A 14,941-nucleotide genomic window follows, 5' to 3' on the forward strand; every position below is an offset into this window, starting at 1 on the left:
TTTTGGTTACTCTGAATAATGCTGCAGTGATAGGCATATAAATAATCTGTTTTTAGTCTCTGCTTTCAATTCTTTTGGGTGCATACCCAGAAGTGAAATTATTGGATCATATGCTAATTCTGTTTAATATGACCATTTTCTATAGCAACAGTACCAGGATGATTTTTAACTCACGTTGTGCAGTGTTTGGCCAAGTGCGGTGAATATGACAGAAAGGGATATGAAGTTCAGAGTAAATAATCTTCAGAATAATTCAGCACCATGACTACTACATCAGCCTCTCCAACACACTCACCCTTGCATGTTCACATATTACAGTGTGTGTGCTTACAAACAAGTGCACGGCTGGGGATTTAACACACATGGATCAGATCTTTTTGCAAATGTGGACCACTTGAGTGGAATCCTACATTTAAAAGAAACCTCGGAAGGCTTGTGGGAGATTTAAAAGGATCAGAGCTACAAAGGCAGTCTACAGATGTGAATGGAGACTAACCCGACCGAGGGTAGGAATTACAGGAGTTTGGATTTTCATTCTCCTTCCCTTCTTCCATCCCCTTCTCTCACCTCTGCAGCATATATGTGCAGTCACTCCATGAATTTTGGTTTAACAAATAAACCAGAATGGAAAGAAAAATGAGAGAATCATTTGTTTTCTAACCTTTGAAAAACTATTTTGAAGGCTGTAAGAACTTGCTATCTTATATCTCTGTCCAGGGTAAAGGAGGTGGGTTTAATTAGGGGTGGAAGACAAGGGTTGGAGATATGGAAAATGAGCCCTAGGCAAGGCTGCTGAATTTACCCTTGGCATCTCCAGTGTCAGGACAGAGGAATAGAACTATCTGAAGGATGGCACATACTGATGTACCTAATGTCAGAATCTAGGGATGGCCCCAGATCGCAGCCAAAATGTTTGTAGCAGGAGGAGGTAGAAGGTGTGATGACAATAGTTGCTAAAGAACATGCTCTCTTCATCCCGATCCTCACTCGTGTGTTTGTCAGTTATCTGGGTTTCATGTCATTCATCTTGTGGGAGAGCTTTCTTAAAATGAAGATAGCCTTTTTAAGAAAGGTGACTGTTTATATCTTAGTGTAAATTAATTTTGAAATCCCTTCTTGAAATTTTACTGGAGGAGGAGGGCACCGAGACTGCCCTGATCAGATTGCAGACACGGGGTGAGATGCAGCGGCAGGAGAGCAATAACTCCCACATTCTCAGGTGCCATCCTGTCCTCTAGGCTAGGGCTCCAAGTGTGACTCCATGAGTCTCCTCCTCCATATTCTCTTCAAGTTGTGCTGCTGGTACAAACAGGCCACCAGCCTATCATTGATTGAATGATAACCAATCAACGGAGCTTTGGAGCTTTGAAAATGGAGCTTTGAAAAATGGGTATCAACTACAACTATCACAACTGAATGTGTGCTATGTGCCAAGAGTTGTGCTAGACATGTCATATATACTACCTCGTTTAACCTACATGCTGACTGAATTCAGTGATGTACCCATTTTATGGATGAGAAAACAGAGTCGTAGAGAAGTTCATTAAAGCTTCATGGCTATTAGGTAAATGAAGCTGGGATTTGAACCCAGGTTTGTTTGCGTTATGCTTTTAAGCAAGGGGTGAAGAATATCACAGGCAAGAGTTCTAGCTTGGATAAAAGTCTGGGATGAATTAGTGTGCTGTTTTCCAGCATCATTTTTAAGGACTGCATGTTGAGTAGTAGATAGATTATGAACAGATAGTGCATTAGTCTGCTCGGGCTGCCGTAACAATACTACATCCTGGGCAGCTTAAATAACAGAAATTTATTTGCTCACAGTTCTGGAGGCTAGAAGTCCAAGACCAACGTGCCAGCAGGTTTCTCCTGAAGCCTCTCTCCTCGGCTGGCAGAGGGCTGCCTTCTCACGTGTGCATATGTGGCCTTTCCTCTGCACACACATCCCTGGCTTCTCTTTCTCTTTTAACAAGGACTTCAGTCAAATTGGATTAAGGCACATCCTAATGGCTTCATTTTAACTTAATTATCCCTTTCAGGGCCCTTATCTCCAAATACAATCACTCTAAGGTCCTGGGGTGGGGGCTTCAGCATAAGAATTTGGGGAGTACATAATTCAGCCCATAACAGATCTGCTGCAGCTGGATTTTTGATGAAAACCAGGCCTAGGGATTTGGTTTTGATGTGGGAGGTCATGGGGTCCAATTGTGGTTGAGCAGGGCTTTCCCAGACAAATTTCCAGCTGCTCTTCAATGTGATACTTGTGAGAATGAGGACTATAGGATATGTGGGGAACATTTGAAGAATGAGTACCAATAGGTACTTTTTTTTTTTTTTTTAACAGTGGAATGAAGGAGCAGAAAGAGTGGAAACATTAAGTCCTCTAGATGTTTCCAGAAAACTGATGAGAGTCTTGGTGAGGGCTAAAGGAGTCCAGGGGGAGTTAGGTTGGTTTTAGTTTTGTTGATTTTACTCTTGTCATCATGGATTTAGAACTCAGAGAAGAAGTTGGAGCTGGAGTTAGGAATCTGGAGTTTTTAATACAAGTCAGTGTTGACCTGTGGAGTGGGGAAGCTTGCTCAGAGTTCAAGACAGGAGACAAGAACTCTCAGATCGTAAACTGCTTTGCTGTCACATAGATTTGGAGGATAATACAGAAGTTTTCCAGGACCTCTTTGCCTAAAATAGCATCTCTGGCTCTCTACCTTTGCCTTGCTATGTTTTTCCTCATAGCACATTATCACAGCCTGGCTTATTTTTCAATTTTTTCTTTTTTGGTTGTGCCACATGGCTTGTGGGATCTTAGTTCCCTGACCAGGATAGAACCCTGGCCCCCAGCAATGGAAGTTTGGAGTCCTAACCACTGGACAGCCAGGGAATTCCCCTTTACATTGATATAGCTGTTTTATTATTATCTGTCTTTTCCAGTAGAATGTAAGCTCCATGAGAGCATAAGCTATTTTTGTCCAGGACTGAATTCTCAGTACTTGGAAGAGGGTTCAGAACATTGTAGGTGCCCAATAAATATCTGCTGAAAGAAGCTATAACTAAGTTAAATTTCATGTCTAATAGAATTTAAATTGATGACAGGTTGCTAAATATTGTCTTTTTTATCTTTTCTTAAAATATTTTTCCTTAACAAGTATCTTTAGATAAATATACACACTGGCACATATATTTGAGAATCTTGAAATATATAGTTTAAAATTTTAGTTTTCTTTGTGTTTATCCTTAAATTCTACTCTCCCCGGATCATGATCACGTAGTCCCTTCTCTGCAGTGGCATCCCTTTATGAGAAAGTAGGAGTGACTTTTTTAAAAAAATCCAAGTGTTTCAGCAGTCTGGTTCCTCTTATCAGATTATCTGCTTGCATCTACTCTCTCTGCTGTAATTTTCATAGAAGGTTCCTGTGGAGTCTTTGGCTTCTGTCATCATCTCTTTTCCTTTTACTCATCACACCTGTATTTACAGATTCATCTCTCGGTGGACCTATGTAGGTGCCAACAGTCTGTTCAGACTTCAGTCTATTGCCTTTCTCTACAATTTTCTCCAGAAGGGCTGCTGTTCACGGTACTGTGTCTCATAAAATATAGGTCGGCGCGGCATTTAAACCAAGTCCAGCCTACTTCTCTTTTCTAAGAAATCATAAATCAAAGGTACCTGAATCTGCTTGTATTTTATACAGATGAAGTCTTATTAAATCTAATTCCTCTTTTTTAGGTAGTCTGAGTGGTATAAATGGCACTAGAATTATTGGGTAAAGTAATTTAGAGTGATAGTTCTCCAACAGATCAGGAATTCTTCCTTAATGGTCTATCAAAGTCACTGGGGAGGTGTTTTCAAGGGCCATGCAACCCTATTTTGAAGACTAGTTTTCAGAGAACATGTTACTAGTGGGAGTATATCCTACCTCTCAGGTGTGCTGGGGAAGGAAGGGGTTGAGAATCAAAGATTCTGAGGGTGAAAACATTCAATAATAGTAGTTACTCTTAATCTTATCAGTATATATAAGTATTACTATATTGGGTCTATTATTATTTTTTATTTTCAAGGGTAATGATGTCTTTCCCTGACACAATCTAGGTTAAAGTCTCCTTCTCAGTTCTTAAACATTTTTATATAATTAATCTTTCTATCTGGTACATACTATTGTCCTTATTATAGAAATTCAAAATAAATCCCTGTGAAAAAAACCAAGCCCCCAACTATTTTCCCTCCCCAGAGCCCCCAAACTTTAAGTTTTAAATTCTGAATCAAGAGTTCTATAAGTAAAATTCTTCTTGATAAAATTCTTCCTCATAGAAGACCCCAATCTAATTTGACAGATATGTGTCACCTGTGTTTAAAAGGGAAGAGAAGATTATGGCCATGAAAATTTTAAAAAAGATAAGTCAACATATAAATCCATCCTGTCAACATGTTTATTAAACAGCTGTGTACTAAGCACTTAGAAGTATGGTATCCTATTTCTCTATTAACAAGGCATTATTAAGCTCAAATTAACTCACCTTTCAAATTTAACCTTTTCTTCTAGGAAAAGAGAAGGTTCAAATCATTACCTAAAAGAAAGTGGAATAATGTTTGGGAGTCTCTTAGCTTCACATCTTTGCAGATGCACATGGGCATCTTACACAAAGGAAGAGTGAAGGGTTTTTCTCTCAAAAGTCTTTTTAGCTTAATGACTTCAGATTCCAAAAGTCAACGATGAAATGTTCAGTTCTTTGGGCTGCATTGTCTTCAGATCTTTTTTTCTCTTTAAAAACTAATTATTCCCCTGAAAAGAAACAAAGTTATTTATTTATATTACAATGTGAATGAGTTTATCAGGATATTTTAAAATTTTTACTTTATATTGAAGTATCACTGGTAGCTCAGATGGTAAAGAATTGGCTTGCAATGCGGGAGACCTGGGTTCAATCCCTGGGTTGGGAAGATCCCCTGAAGAAGGGAGTGGCTACCCACTCCAGTATTATTGCCTGGAGAATTCCATAGACAGAGGAGCTTGGCAGGCTACAGTCCGTGGGGTCGCAAAGAGTCAGACATGAGTGAGCGCATCTCACTTCACTTCATCATTGATGAACAACGTTGTGTTAGTTTCAGGTGTATAGCAAAGTGATTCAGTTATCAGCATCTTCTTTAAAAAAATTTATTTATTTTGTTTTTGGCTGTCATGAGTCCTTATTGCCTCCTGGGCTTTCCTCTGGTTGCAGAAAGTGGAGGGCACTCTGTAGCTGCAGGGTGGGCGTCCCACTGTGCTGGCCTCCCCTGTCTGCAGCGTGGGGTCCAGGGCATGCGAGCCTCTGTCTTGCAGCGTGCGGGCTCGGCAGCTGCAGGCTCCAGGGCGCGGGCTCAGTAGGAGCTGCACAAGGGCTCAGACACTCCTGGGCGTGTGGGGTCCTCCCGGACCAGGGATTGAAACCACGTGTCCTGCATTGGCAGGTGGACTCTCTTCTACTGAGCCACCAGGGAAGTCCAGTGTTTTGTTCTTAAAAGCTGAGCTAACTTCCCAGAACATGAAAGTTTTTTTTTTTTTTTTTATAGTAGGAGGTTATATAGGGGAGGATAATTCTGGACTATGTGTTACTTTCTGGAATCTATAGATTTGTGCAGGAAAAGAGTAGCAAGAAGGAAAATGGAGAGAAAAAGGGGAGTTTGGTGAAGACTTCTTTCTTCATCATTCTGTTTTAGGCAGCTCAGATTTTAGTAACTTTCAAGCAGGCAAGAATGGACAATAGTCCTACATCCACTATGTATGATGGTGGTTTCTTTCATATATGTGGAAATGAAATATCTGAGTTGTCGACAAGGCAGAGAAAGCAGAGGCAACCACAGAACTGGTAGTTCTCTGTCCTTTTAGACAGAGCATACCTTATATTTCTATTTTGGATAAAGTTCTATTTTGTGTGTCTATTTTGGATAAAGTTCATTATTATAAATAGAAACCAGGAAACACCCTCATGAACTAAGAACAATTTATGGGTGAATTTCAGGAGAGTGCCCTTGCATTATGTGAGTCTGGATCATTACTTATTAGATACTATAGTATATCGGCTGAGCCCTTCAGGCCAACACTGATCATTACTCCATTGTACACAGCAGATAATTTAGCACGAATCATACACACATTTATAGCATGTGAATATCTCCTCAAAGTCAATGGAAAAACATTTCATTTCTCTGGAAATGAAGTATTCAAGGGGAAGACAAATTTGTTTCATCTTCCAGTTTACATACTGGAATTTCACCCTGTTGCTGGCCTGGAAGGCATTTCAGGGCATTGTAGCACTGCTGTGATTTAGCCTCTGTCACCGGTGTCTAAATTGGCTGAGATGTTTAGCTGTGTGACCTGGCTTTGCAGAGCAGCCTCTTCTGCCCATCTCTCAGACACCAGGCCTCGGGTACTCACGGGAAAGCAGTAGAGTTACTTTACATCACGGACATCGCAAGTGCTCAGAAGATATTTGTGAGACCAAGTGGAACATGGCACCTTCTATATATACTTTATGTAAGAGAAAGCCCCAGGGAGATGTCTCCAGGGACACTCCAGCATTAATTTTTCCTGGACACAATCAGTGCATAATATGCAAAGTTGCGCATACTGCACATACGGTACTTAAAGGTGTTCCAAATTCATTCCGTCAGCATTGAGGAGTGTTTCAAGATGTGCAAATGTTTCACTAATTCATCCTCATGATGATTAGGTTACTAGACAGGTAGGTTTGCCTGCTTTGAGAAGTTTCCTCAAAGGAAATATAAAGGTGTACTATGCTTTGCTATCAGATGTTAATAATTTGCTGCAAACAGGACCCAGGAAATTATCTTCAGAGCCAATTTTTTCGTCTTCCCAGGCCAAAAGACACAAAATAGTGTTACGTCATTTGTAAGGAAGCAGCTTGTGGCTCTCCATAACTCTAGCTCTCTGGGCCATAGCCTGGTAAGTCAGATGCCATATGGGTGATCTATTGGGAAGTATTATGAGTCTCAGTAGAACTGAGAATATGTATCTCAGTAATAGTATCTTGAGTATATGATACTACCAGATAGAATGTTCATGTTTCTGGATATAAGCTCCATCAAGACAGGACTTTTTGTTTGAAGCACCTAGTGCCTAGAAAAGTGCCTTCCATTTAGAAGGCAGTATCATATTGAAGAATAAATGAAAATTTAAAATATATGGTCTAATTTATTCCTCTGCATCAAAAAATCTATTGAATACCCAGAAATTTAGATGTTTCTTGAGATGTTCAAAAGTGTTTTACATTGATACAGAAATAATACATTGCTATTTTTCAGAGAAATCATAAAAAAATCACCGTATTAGATAATATGATATCTGTTTTGAAAACTCCTGAAAACATTTTATATTCTTTACAAAGTTGATATGAACCAAAGAATCCTGGGCTAAGACAGCTGAGTTTTTTTAATTTGGAAGATACATGAAATAGTTTTATAGTAACCCAGGTGCTGAGAATGAAGGGGCCAAAGCATCTATTTTGATGTCTGTGATGTTGCACAAAAGTAATTTTGGAAGCACTTACATTTGTTTCTACCGATCAATTAATGTACTATGTAACAGGTTGTTGGCTGCTTACAAGGGATACATGCCCTGGGAATGTATAGTGGAACAGAAGGGACAGACTCACCCAAATGGATGATTTCAGCGCAGCTTAAGAGCTGTGATGGAGCTCTGTGCCGGGATGCAGAATAGGGGTCTTTATGCCAGTCTGGGAGTGAGAGTGAGGGTGGGAAGGAGGGAAAGTCAAGGAAGGCTCCAGGGGTGTTGGATATTGATCTGAGTGTTGGCAAAGATGAGTATGAGTTGGCCAGGTGAGGAAGAGTAGAGAATTTTGTGCAGAAGGAACAGCGGAAGCAACGTCCCAGATCTGTGAGTGACTATATTCAGTTTGGGGCTTCCCAGGTTGGCTCAGTGGTCAAGAATCTGCCTGCCAATGCAAGAGCGTTAGACGCTCAGTTGTGTCTGACTCTTTGTGACTCCATGGACTGTAGCCCACCAAGCTCCTCTGTCCATGGGGTTCTCCAAGCAAGAATACTGGAGTGGCCAGTGCAGGAGACACAGGTTCAATCCCTGGGTTGAGAAGATCCCCTGGGGTAGGAAATGGCAACCCACACCAGTATTCTTGCCTTGGAAATCCCATGAGGAAATCCCAGACAGAGGAGCTTGGTGGGTTACAGTCCATGGGGTCACAAAAGAGTTGGACACAACTTTGCAACTAAACAACAACAACAACAAATATTCAGTTTGAGGATGCTGCAAGTAATGAGGAAGACGAGACTTGTAAGCAAGGCAGGGCTTGGACAGCTGCCATCCTAAGAAGACTCAACTCAATGCTAAAGATGACTGGGAGCCATTTGAAGCATCCTTAGTGGAATAAAGACCTTTTTAGATTTGGGTGTTATATGGCATGCTGATGGCAGTCTGGAGGATGGATTTTAGGTGGACAAGGCTAGATGGGTAATCATTTGGCTCAGGTGAGAGACAAAGTCCTGTCTTGGACAGTTTAAATAGAGATGAAGAAGAGAGGAATGTTCCAGAGTCAGGGGTTCAACAATTATTTGTTCAATATGGAACCATTAGTTTGAATGATATATTGCCTACATCCTACTAATAAAACAAAAAATCTTTACTTGCTAATTTATGTTAAAAACTATAATTTCTATACTAGAAAAATAGTATTTTTAAAAATTATTGATTGATTGACTGATTTGACTTTTGGTTGTACTGGGTCTTCCCTGCAGTACACGGGCTTCTCATTAGGGGGGCCTCTCGTTGCGGAGCATGGGCTCCAGGGTGTGTGGGCTCAGTATTTGTAGCTTGTGGGCTCTAGAGCACCAGCTCAATAGTGGTGGCACAGGGGCTTTGTGCCCCAAGGCATGTGGGATCTTCCTGGACCAGGGATCGAACCCATGTCTCCTGCATTGGCAGGGGGATTCTTAGCTACTGGGCCACCAGTAGTTGGGAATTCCCAGAAGAGCAGTATTGTTTTCCATTTTTGTAAATCTCTTAAGGTCTGACTTTACAGAAGACAGAGTCTCATAGCTTTCTGCAGTTATAGAAAGGAAATTTGTCCTCATACAGCTATGCATTTGGAAAAGGAAGAAATGTTTTAATAGTCATTTCAGGTAATTGTAGATATTCTTTTTTAATATTATACCAAAATAAGTGGTAACTCCTTAAATGATAAATGCAATGTGGAATCTGAAACCATATCATGAACCATATTTTGTACTCTGATACAATTAATATCCATTGGTCTTTCTTTCCCCTTGAATGGATCTTTTACCCATGTGTGATTTTCTAAGTTTTGTAATGACAACTTCCATTGTTCATTTGGAAAATATTAGTGAATTGAGTTACACAAATTTTGTAATGTTGCCACCTTTCATTATGTAATACATAAAAAATTGTATTTGTTAATAACATATCACTATTGACCTCATCAAAAATGTCTTCAAATATTGGGAAGTTCTCAGGCTCAGGTTGTTAGAAGTTTCCCAAGTTCTAATTTTCATTTGAAGGCTTGAATTTTATCACTGGGAAAAAATACTGTCAGTTGTTTCTCGACAGTCTTGCTTTGTTCATAACGAAAAAAATCTGACAAATACCCAAATCTGAATAACCTGTTTGTCAGTCAAGTAAAATTGGTGTTCCATGTGAAACAGTGACCAATTAGCTCTCAACTCAAACAGTATTTGATTAGAACGAATGGCAACGTCATATCATTTCATTCAACCTAACAGACCAAATGCCTTTTAGACAACTGTCATAAAATATTAAGGATACATGTATTTCAAGGGTCAAGTTTTTTTTTCCCATGATCTTTTTTTAATTTAACATACATAGTACATGATGTAAACAACTAGCATAAAATTCATAAAAATCCAATTACCCTATGCATTATCAGTTTACTCCTGATACATTCTTTCATTTTCTCCTTAGTATCATTGTTCTATTTTAACACTACACTGTTTCTGTTAAGCACTTAAGAGGCTTATCTTTTTATTTAGGAACACTGCCCCAGTCTTTTTTTTTCTTTCCTAATGTCATAGCAATAGCTATTTTTATCACTGTCTTGCCCATCCTAACCTTCCTCACACTAAAGCAAAAATATTTTTAAATGCTAAAAATGCATAAAATACTGAGCTCTAATACTGTCTGTCATGTATATTGAACCTACTACTATTCTGTGTTGCCATAAAAGATACTTATAACCTACTGCACCAGCTGCTACAGATGTGACCAAGGCCAAGTGTGCAGTGTAGCCCAGGGCATCTGTTCTAAACTGACGGGCCTAAAACAGAATCATAGCTTGCTGGTGGAGCTACATGAGTAACTACTGCTATGAAAGGAGTCTTCTGAAAACAACAAAAACAAACTAATTTGACTACTTTTATCTTTTCCCAGCATATAAAACAGTTATAACACTATTTTAAAGTTTTTCCTATGTGAAATTTCAAATAATTACATGTAAACTTACTGGGAAGGGAATTATTTAAAGGTGGGAAAAATAGAGGCTAAGTTTAAAAGTAAAATTTGAAAAAGTAGTAACTGCTGGATGTACAAAACACATTTATGGGCGAAACAATGGTAAATAAAGCAGAGCACACACTTCCCCTCTTCCCGCCCAAGTTTTAATAAAGTTAGTATTTATTACTGTTTCATCTATGACTCCTTAAGTGAAACTGGCTTCTCCCCCCTCCCTTTTTTCTTCTTTTTCTCTGCAAATGGGTAGCGGTGAAGAATACAGTGATGACTAGCTCATTTTGTTGTAAGGCACCATTAATTTTACCCACCATTGCTTTTGTACCATCAGTCCCAATGTCAACACAAATGTTCCAGGATAAATGATGAAATTAAAACAATTATCATATACTTCAAATGACTTAGTGCCTCATGTTTGTTGTCATCATGTGTTCATATGAAAGATCTTTGATGATTAACTGGTGCTGATTCCCGATGAATATATTCGAGATAGCAAGTCCAGACAGTTGGCAGATCTGTCCATTTCTGAGACAAAAATGCAATTCTGCAGAAAAGGATCAGTCTGCAGCCAGATCTTTAATTTGATGTTACTATAACATTGGCAAGTGGCCGAGCCATGGTTTCTTTTGCTGACTTCTCATCTAGAAGGTACCCAGCAAGCTAAACTCCACCAGGCTTTATTGTTCTCTCGCTTCTTCAGCTGGTGCAGTTACAATAACTTACTCTGCAAGATACTTCACTGGCTTTTTCCCTCCAGGTTTGAAGAGCTGCACCAAATAATTTTTTGGCTTTTCAAAAGTTTATTACATCTACATTTAAAAAGTCACTGCCTCTTTTTAAAACCCTGAATGTCTGGTCTAAAAATAGTAGTAAAAAAAAAATAGTAGTACCACTTAACTGGCACCACATTACTATGCAAAATGCTCTATCGTATAAGACACAATCAGGTAAATTATTAACATCTATCAAAGAAAAGACAGCACCATCAAGTTTTTCCTTTTTTTTTTTTTTAACCTTACAGATCCTTCCAGTTGCTTTGGAATAGATTTCTTCCTTCCATGAGAAAGGGAACTCTCTGATCGGTCATTTTCACCTTTTTCTGTATCTTCAGATATAGACAGTGCATCTGAGCCTTGAGGAAATGTCTTCTGATCTCCCTTTCTAAAGCAAAAGATTGGGCTCCAGACTCAGACAGATAAGGATTTTGATTTCTTCTCCACCTATGATGAATGGCATAAACTAAGCAAATTCTCAAGGGCTCATTTTTCAAATATTGTTTCTGTGGTCAGGAATCTGGGAGTGGCTTTGAAAGAGGGGTTTCTAACTTGAGGTTACTCATACAACTACCTTCAAGATGTTGGTCAGTGCTGTGGTCATCTGAAAACCAGACATAGAGCTAGAAGATCTGCTTTTAGAATGGCTCACTCATATAGCTAGCAAGTTAGTGCTGGCTGCTGGCCTCAGCGGACTTTCCCAGAAAGTCCTCGTATGTATCATGGTTGGCTGTCTTCACAGAGTGCATGTTCCACTGTATTTGATCAGAACAGTGGCAGTGTCATATAACTCAGCCTAATAGACTAGAGTTTATATTTCAACATTTAAATAAGCATTTAAAGTTAATTTTTGTAGTGATGTTAACAAATAACCATTCTTGATTGTGTGTTGGAGGTTGTGGTCTTTTAAAAAATTTATTGTATTATTTAATTTTTTATTATTAATATTTATTTGGCTGCACTGGGTCTTCGTTGCCGTGTCTGTGCTCTGTCTAGTTGTGGTGAGTGGGGGCCACTCTGTGGCCCTGCATGGGCTTCTCTTGTTGTGGAATGTTGGTCCTTTAATGGACCGGAGCCTGGTGGTGTGGAGTCGACGATGAGAAAGTGAAAGAAGGAAAGAGGCTAATATTCCCTGGATTATGCAGCCAGCTTTCTTTCGTGTTCCAGGGAATCAGCCAGAAAGAGAGAGAGAGAAAGAAAGAAAGAAAGACACGGGGACCCAAGCTCTGGTGGAGCAAAGGTGTTTTAATCAACATGGTGTGGGCATATATACTGTCTTACAAGGTAGTTATTCTCAGCAAAGATAAAGATTAAAATTGCAGGCTTACAAAACATAAGGCGATCCCTATTAAAGAGAGAGGGTTGTAAACAATCACTTTTACTGTAATGGTTCATAAGAAGGAAGAGGGTACTTATCACCGTATTGAAAAACTAATGAAGGAAATGCCTGGATTCCTCAGCCCCGGGAAAGGCTGTGCCTCTCCTCTTAATTCCTGAATATTCAGGAATTAATAAGGAACAGAGGATTCATGTCAGATCCAAAACAGCACACAGGAAGCCTCCTGTGAAATGCTTCCTGAGAGTGGGACACAGGCTCTAGGGAGCGTGGGCTTCAGTAGCTCTGGTCCAGGGGCTTAGCTGCACCAAAGCCTGTGGAATCCTCCTGAACCAGGCATCGAAGCGGGGTGGTGGTCTCTTTAAGCAGTATGATTGCTTTGATGTTTCATAGAAAACTTTGAACGTTTATTTTGAAACATTAGTCTACTGACCATATTTATCTATATTAATTTCCCCCAGAGGCCATGATTTTGAAGCTTGAATTTTTATATATCAAGTGAAATGGGAAATGAATTTAAGGGGAGAAACAATTTTGTAAAAAAAAAATTGCCATGCATTTATTTGGATGGCCATTTATGGCCTTTATGATACATAAAATTTTAGTTGGAAGGAAAAAAAAGGAAACATTTTATTGAGAAAGTCTGATATCTCAGTTGAAACATCCTTTAAGTGATTTTGGTTTCTGAGGAACTGCAGTTACTGAAGCCTTGTATTTTCTTTTTTTTCATGGCAATTAAGCATAGTTGATTTTATTTTTTTATTTTTTTCCATTTATTTTTATTAGTTGGAGGCTAATTACGGTATTGTAGTGGTGCCTTGTATTTTCTGCAGCTACATTTAAGGGAGTTGTTTCCTTTGATTTTTTAAAAAAATTTACCAAAACCCCAAAATTGGCAGGAGAGAAAGGCAGCAAGAAGTTCCTGGGACAATGCAACATCCGGGAGAAACAAGGAAATGTTTACTTTGGAGCCCCCCCCCCCCCCTCCCCCACCAGGTCTTACAACAATTCAACAATTGAGTTCAACAATTCAAGCCCAGTGTCTCCCTCCTCCCCCGCCTCCGTTACTTCTTCCTCCTGGGACCCTAACATCCGACTTTCCCTGACTCCCCTGTGATCTGAAGCTGGCGTTCCTCTTCACATGATCATCTGGCCCCAAACCGCAGCCTGACGGGGGCCCCTCCATTGCTGCCCGTCTCCAAACAGCTCCACCCCTGCCTCCGGCCCTAGTAGCCCGTCTCCAAACAGCTCCACCCCTGCCTCCCGCCCTAGTAACAAGGCCTTGCTCTCTGTTTTCTTTCCATCTACTTTCTTCTTTCTCGCTGCCTCTGCTCTAGGGTCAGGCTGGCTCTCTCTTGGGCCATTACAGCGGTTTCTAATCGCCTCTGGGCCCCTGAATCTCACCTCCTCTGACCTGCTCCTGGATTAATTTTGCCCGCCCCAAATTCTTTCATGTTCACTCAATGTTTATTAAATAAAGACCAAGTGTGCCGGTCTGTCACTGGAGGTGCAGCACCCAAAGGCACCAACCGCTTACATTTAATGTTAGCATCTTCCCTTGACTATCCGAAAAGGGACTCTCTTTTTTCATCCGACTTCTTTTCTTAATTCTTTGCTCATGTTGTTTCCTCTTCCAAGAAATGCTGTGAGTTGAAACCTCACTCATTTTTGGGGGTCTATCTCAGATGTCACCTTCTTTTGCAAAGATTTTCCTGAGGACCTTACTTTTCCCTTCACTAGATATTGTCTTTCTTTTTAGGATATTCACTGAACTTAACTTTGTATCCCTCATATTTAACCATATTTAACCATAATCAGTTTTCTTTTTAATATAGTGTGTACTTACCTTATCATTCTTTCAGGATTATAATGTACTTGAAAGGTCAGACACACTCATTCATCTTTTGTTTCCACTAACGCCTAGCCACGGTTTTAGCAAGTAATTGGACTTCAATTAAAAAAAAAAAAAATTGGGCTTCCTCGGTGGCTCAGTCGGTACAGAATCTGCCTGAGATGAGGAAGACCTGGGTTCAGTTCCTGGGTTGGGAAGATTCCCATGGAGGAGGAATAGATTACCCACTCCAGTATTCTTGGGCTTCCTGGACGGCTCAGTTGGTAAAGAATCCACCTGTAATGAGGGTGACCTGGGTTCGATCCCTGGGTTGGGAAGAGCCACTGGAGAAGGGAACGGCTGCCCAATCCAGCATTCTTGACTGGGGAATTCCCATGGACAGAGGCGCATGGTGGGATGCAGTCCATAGAGTCCCAAAGAGTCATCCACGACTGAGTGCCTCAGAGCAGCACAAAAAAAATAGCTGTGTAACTCCACTGAA

At 40.1% G+C, this 14,941-nt stretch overlaps 1 long non-coding RNA gene across 1 annotated transcript; it reads right to left on the reverse strand.

The window, feature by feature from the left end:
* Positions 1–4,671: 4,671 nt before the first annotated feature.
* Positions 4,672–14,656, reverse strand: LOC122687386. Its single transcript, XR_006339133.1, has 2 exons — positions 14,455–14,656; positions 4,672–4,772 (listed from the first exon to the last, which is right to left on the reverse strand). It is a non-coding gene; the product is annotated as an uncharacterized LOC122687386 (long non-coding RNA).
* Positions 14,657–14,941: the final 285 nt, after the last annotated feature.

This window comes from Cervus elaphus, chromosome 31 (assembly GCF_910594005.1).
Source record: "Cervus elaphus chromosome 31, mCerEla1.1, whole genome shotgun sequence".
NCBI lineage: Eukaryota > Metazoa > Chordata > Mammalia > Artiodactyla > Cervidae > Cervus > Cervus elaphus.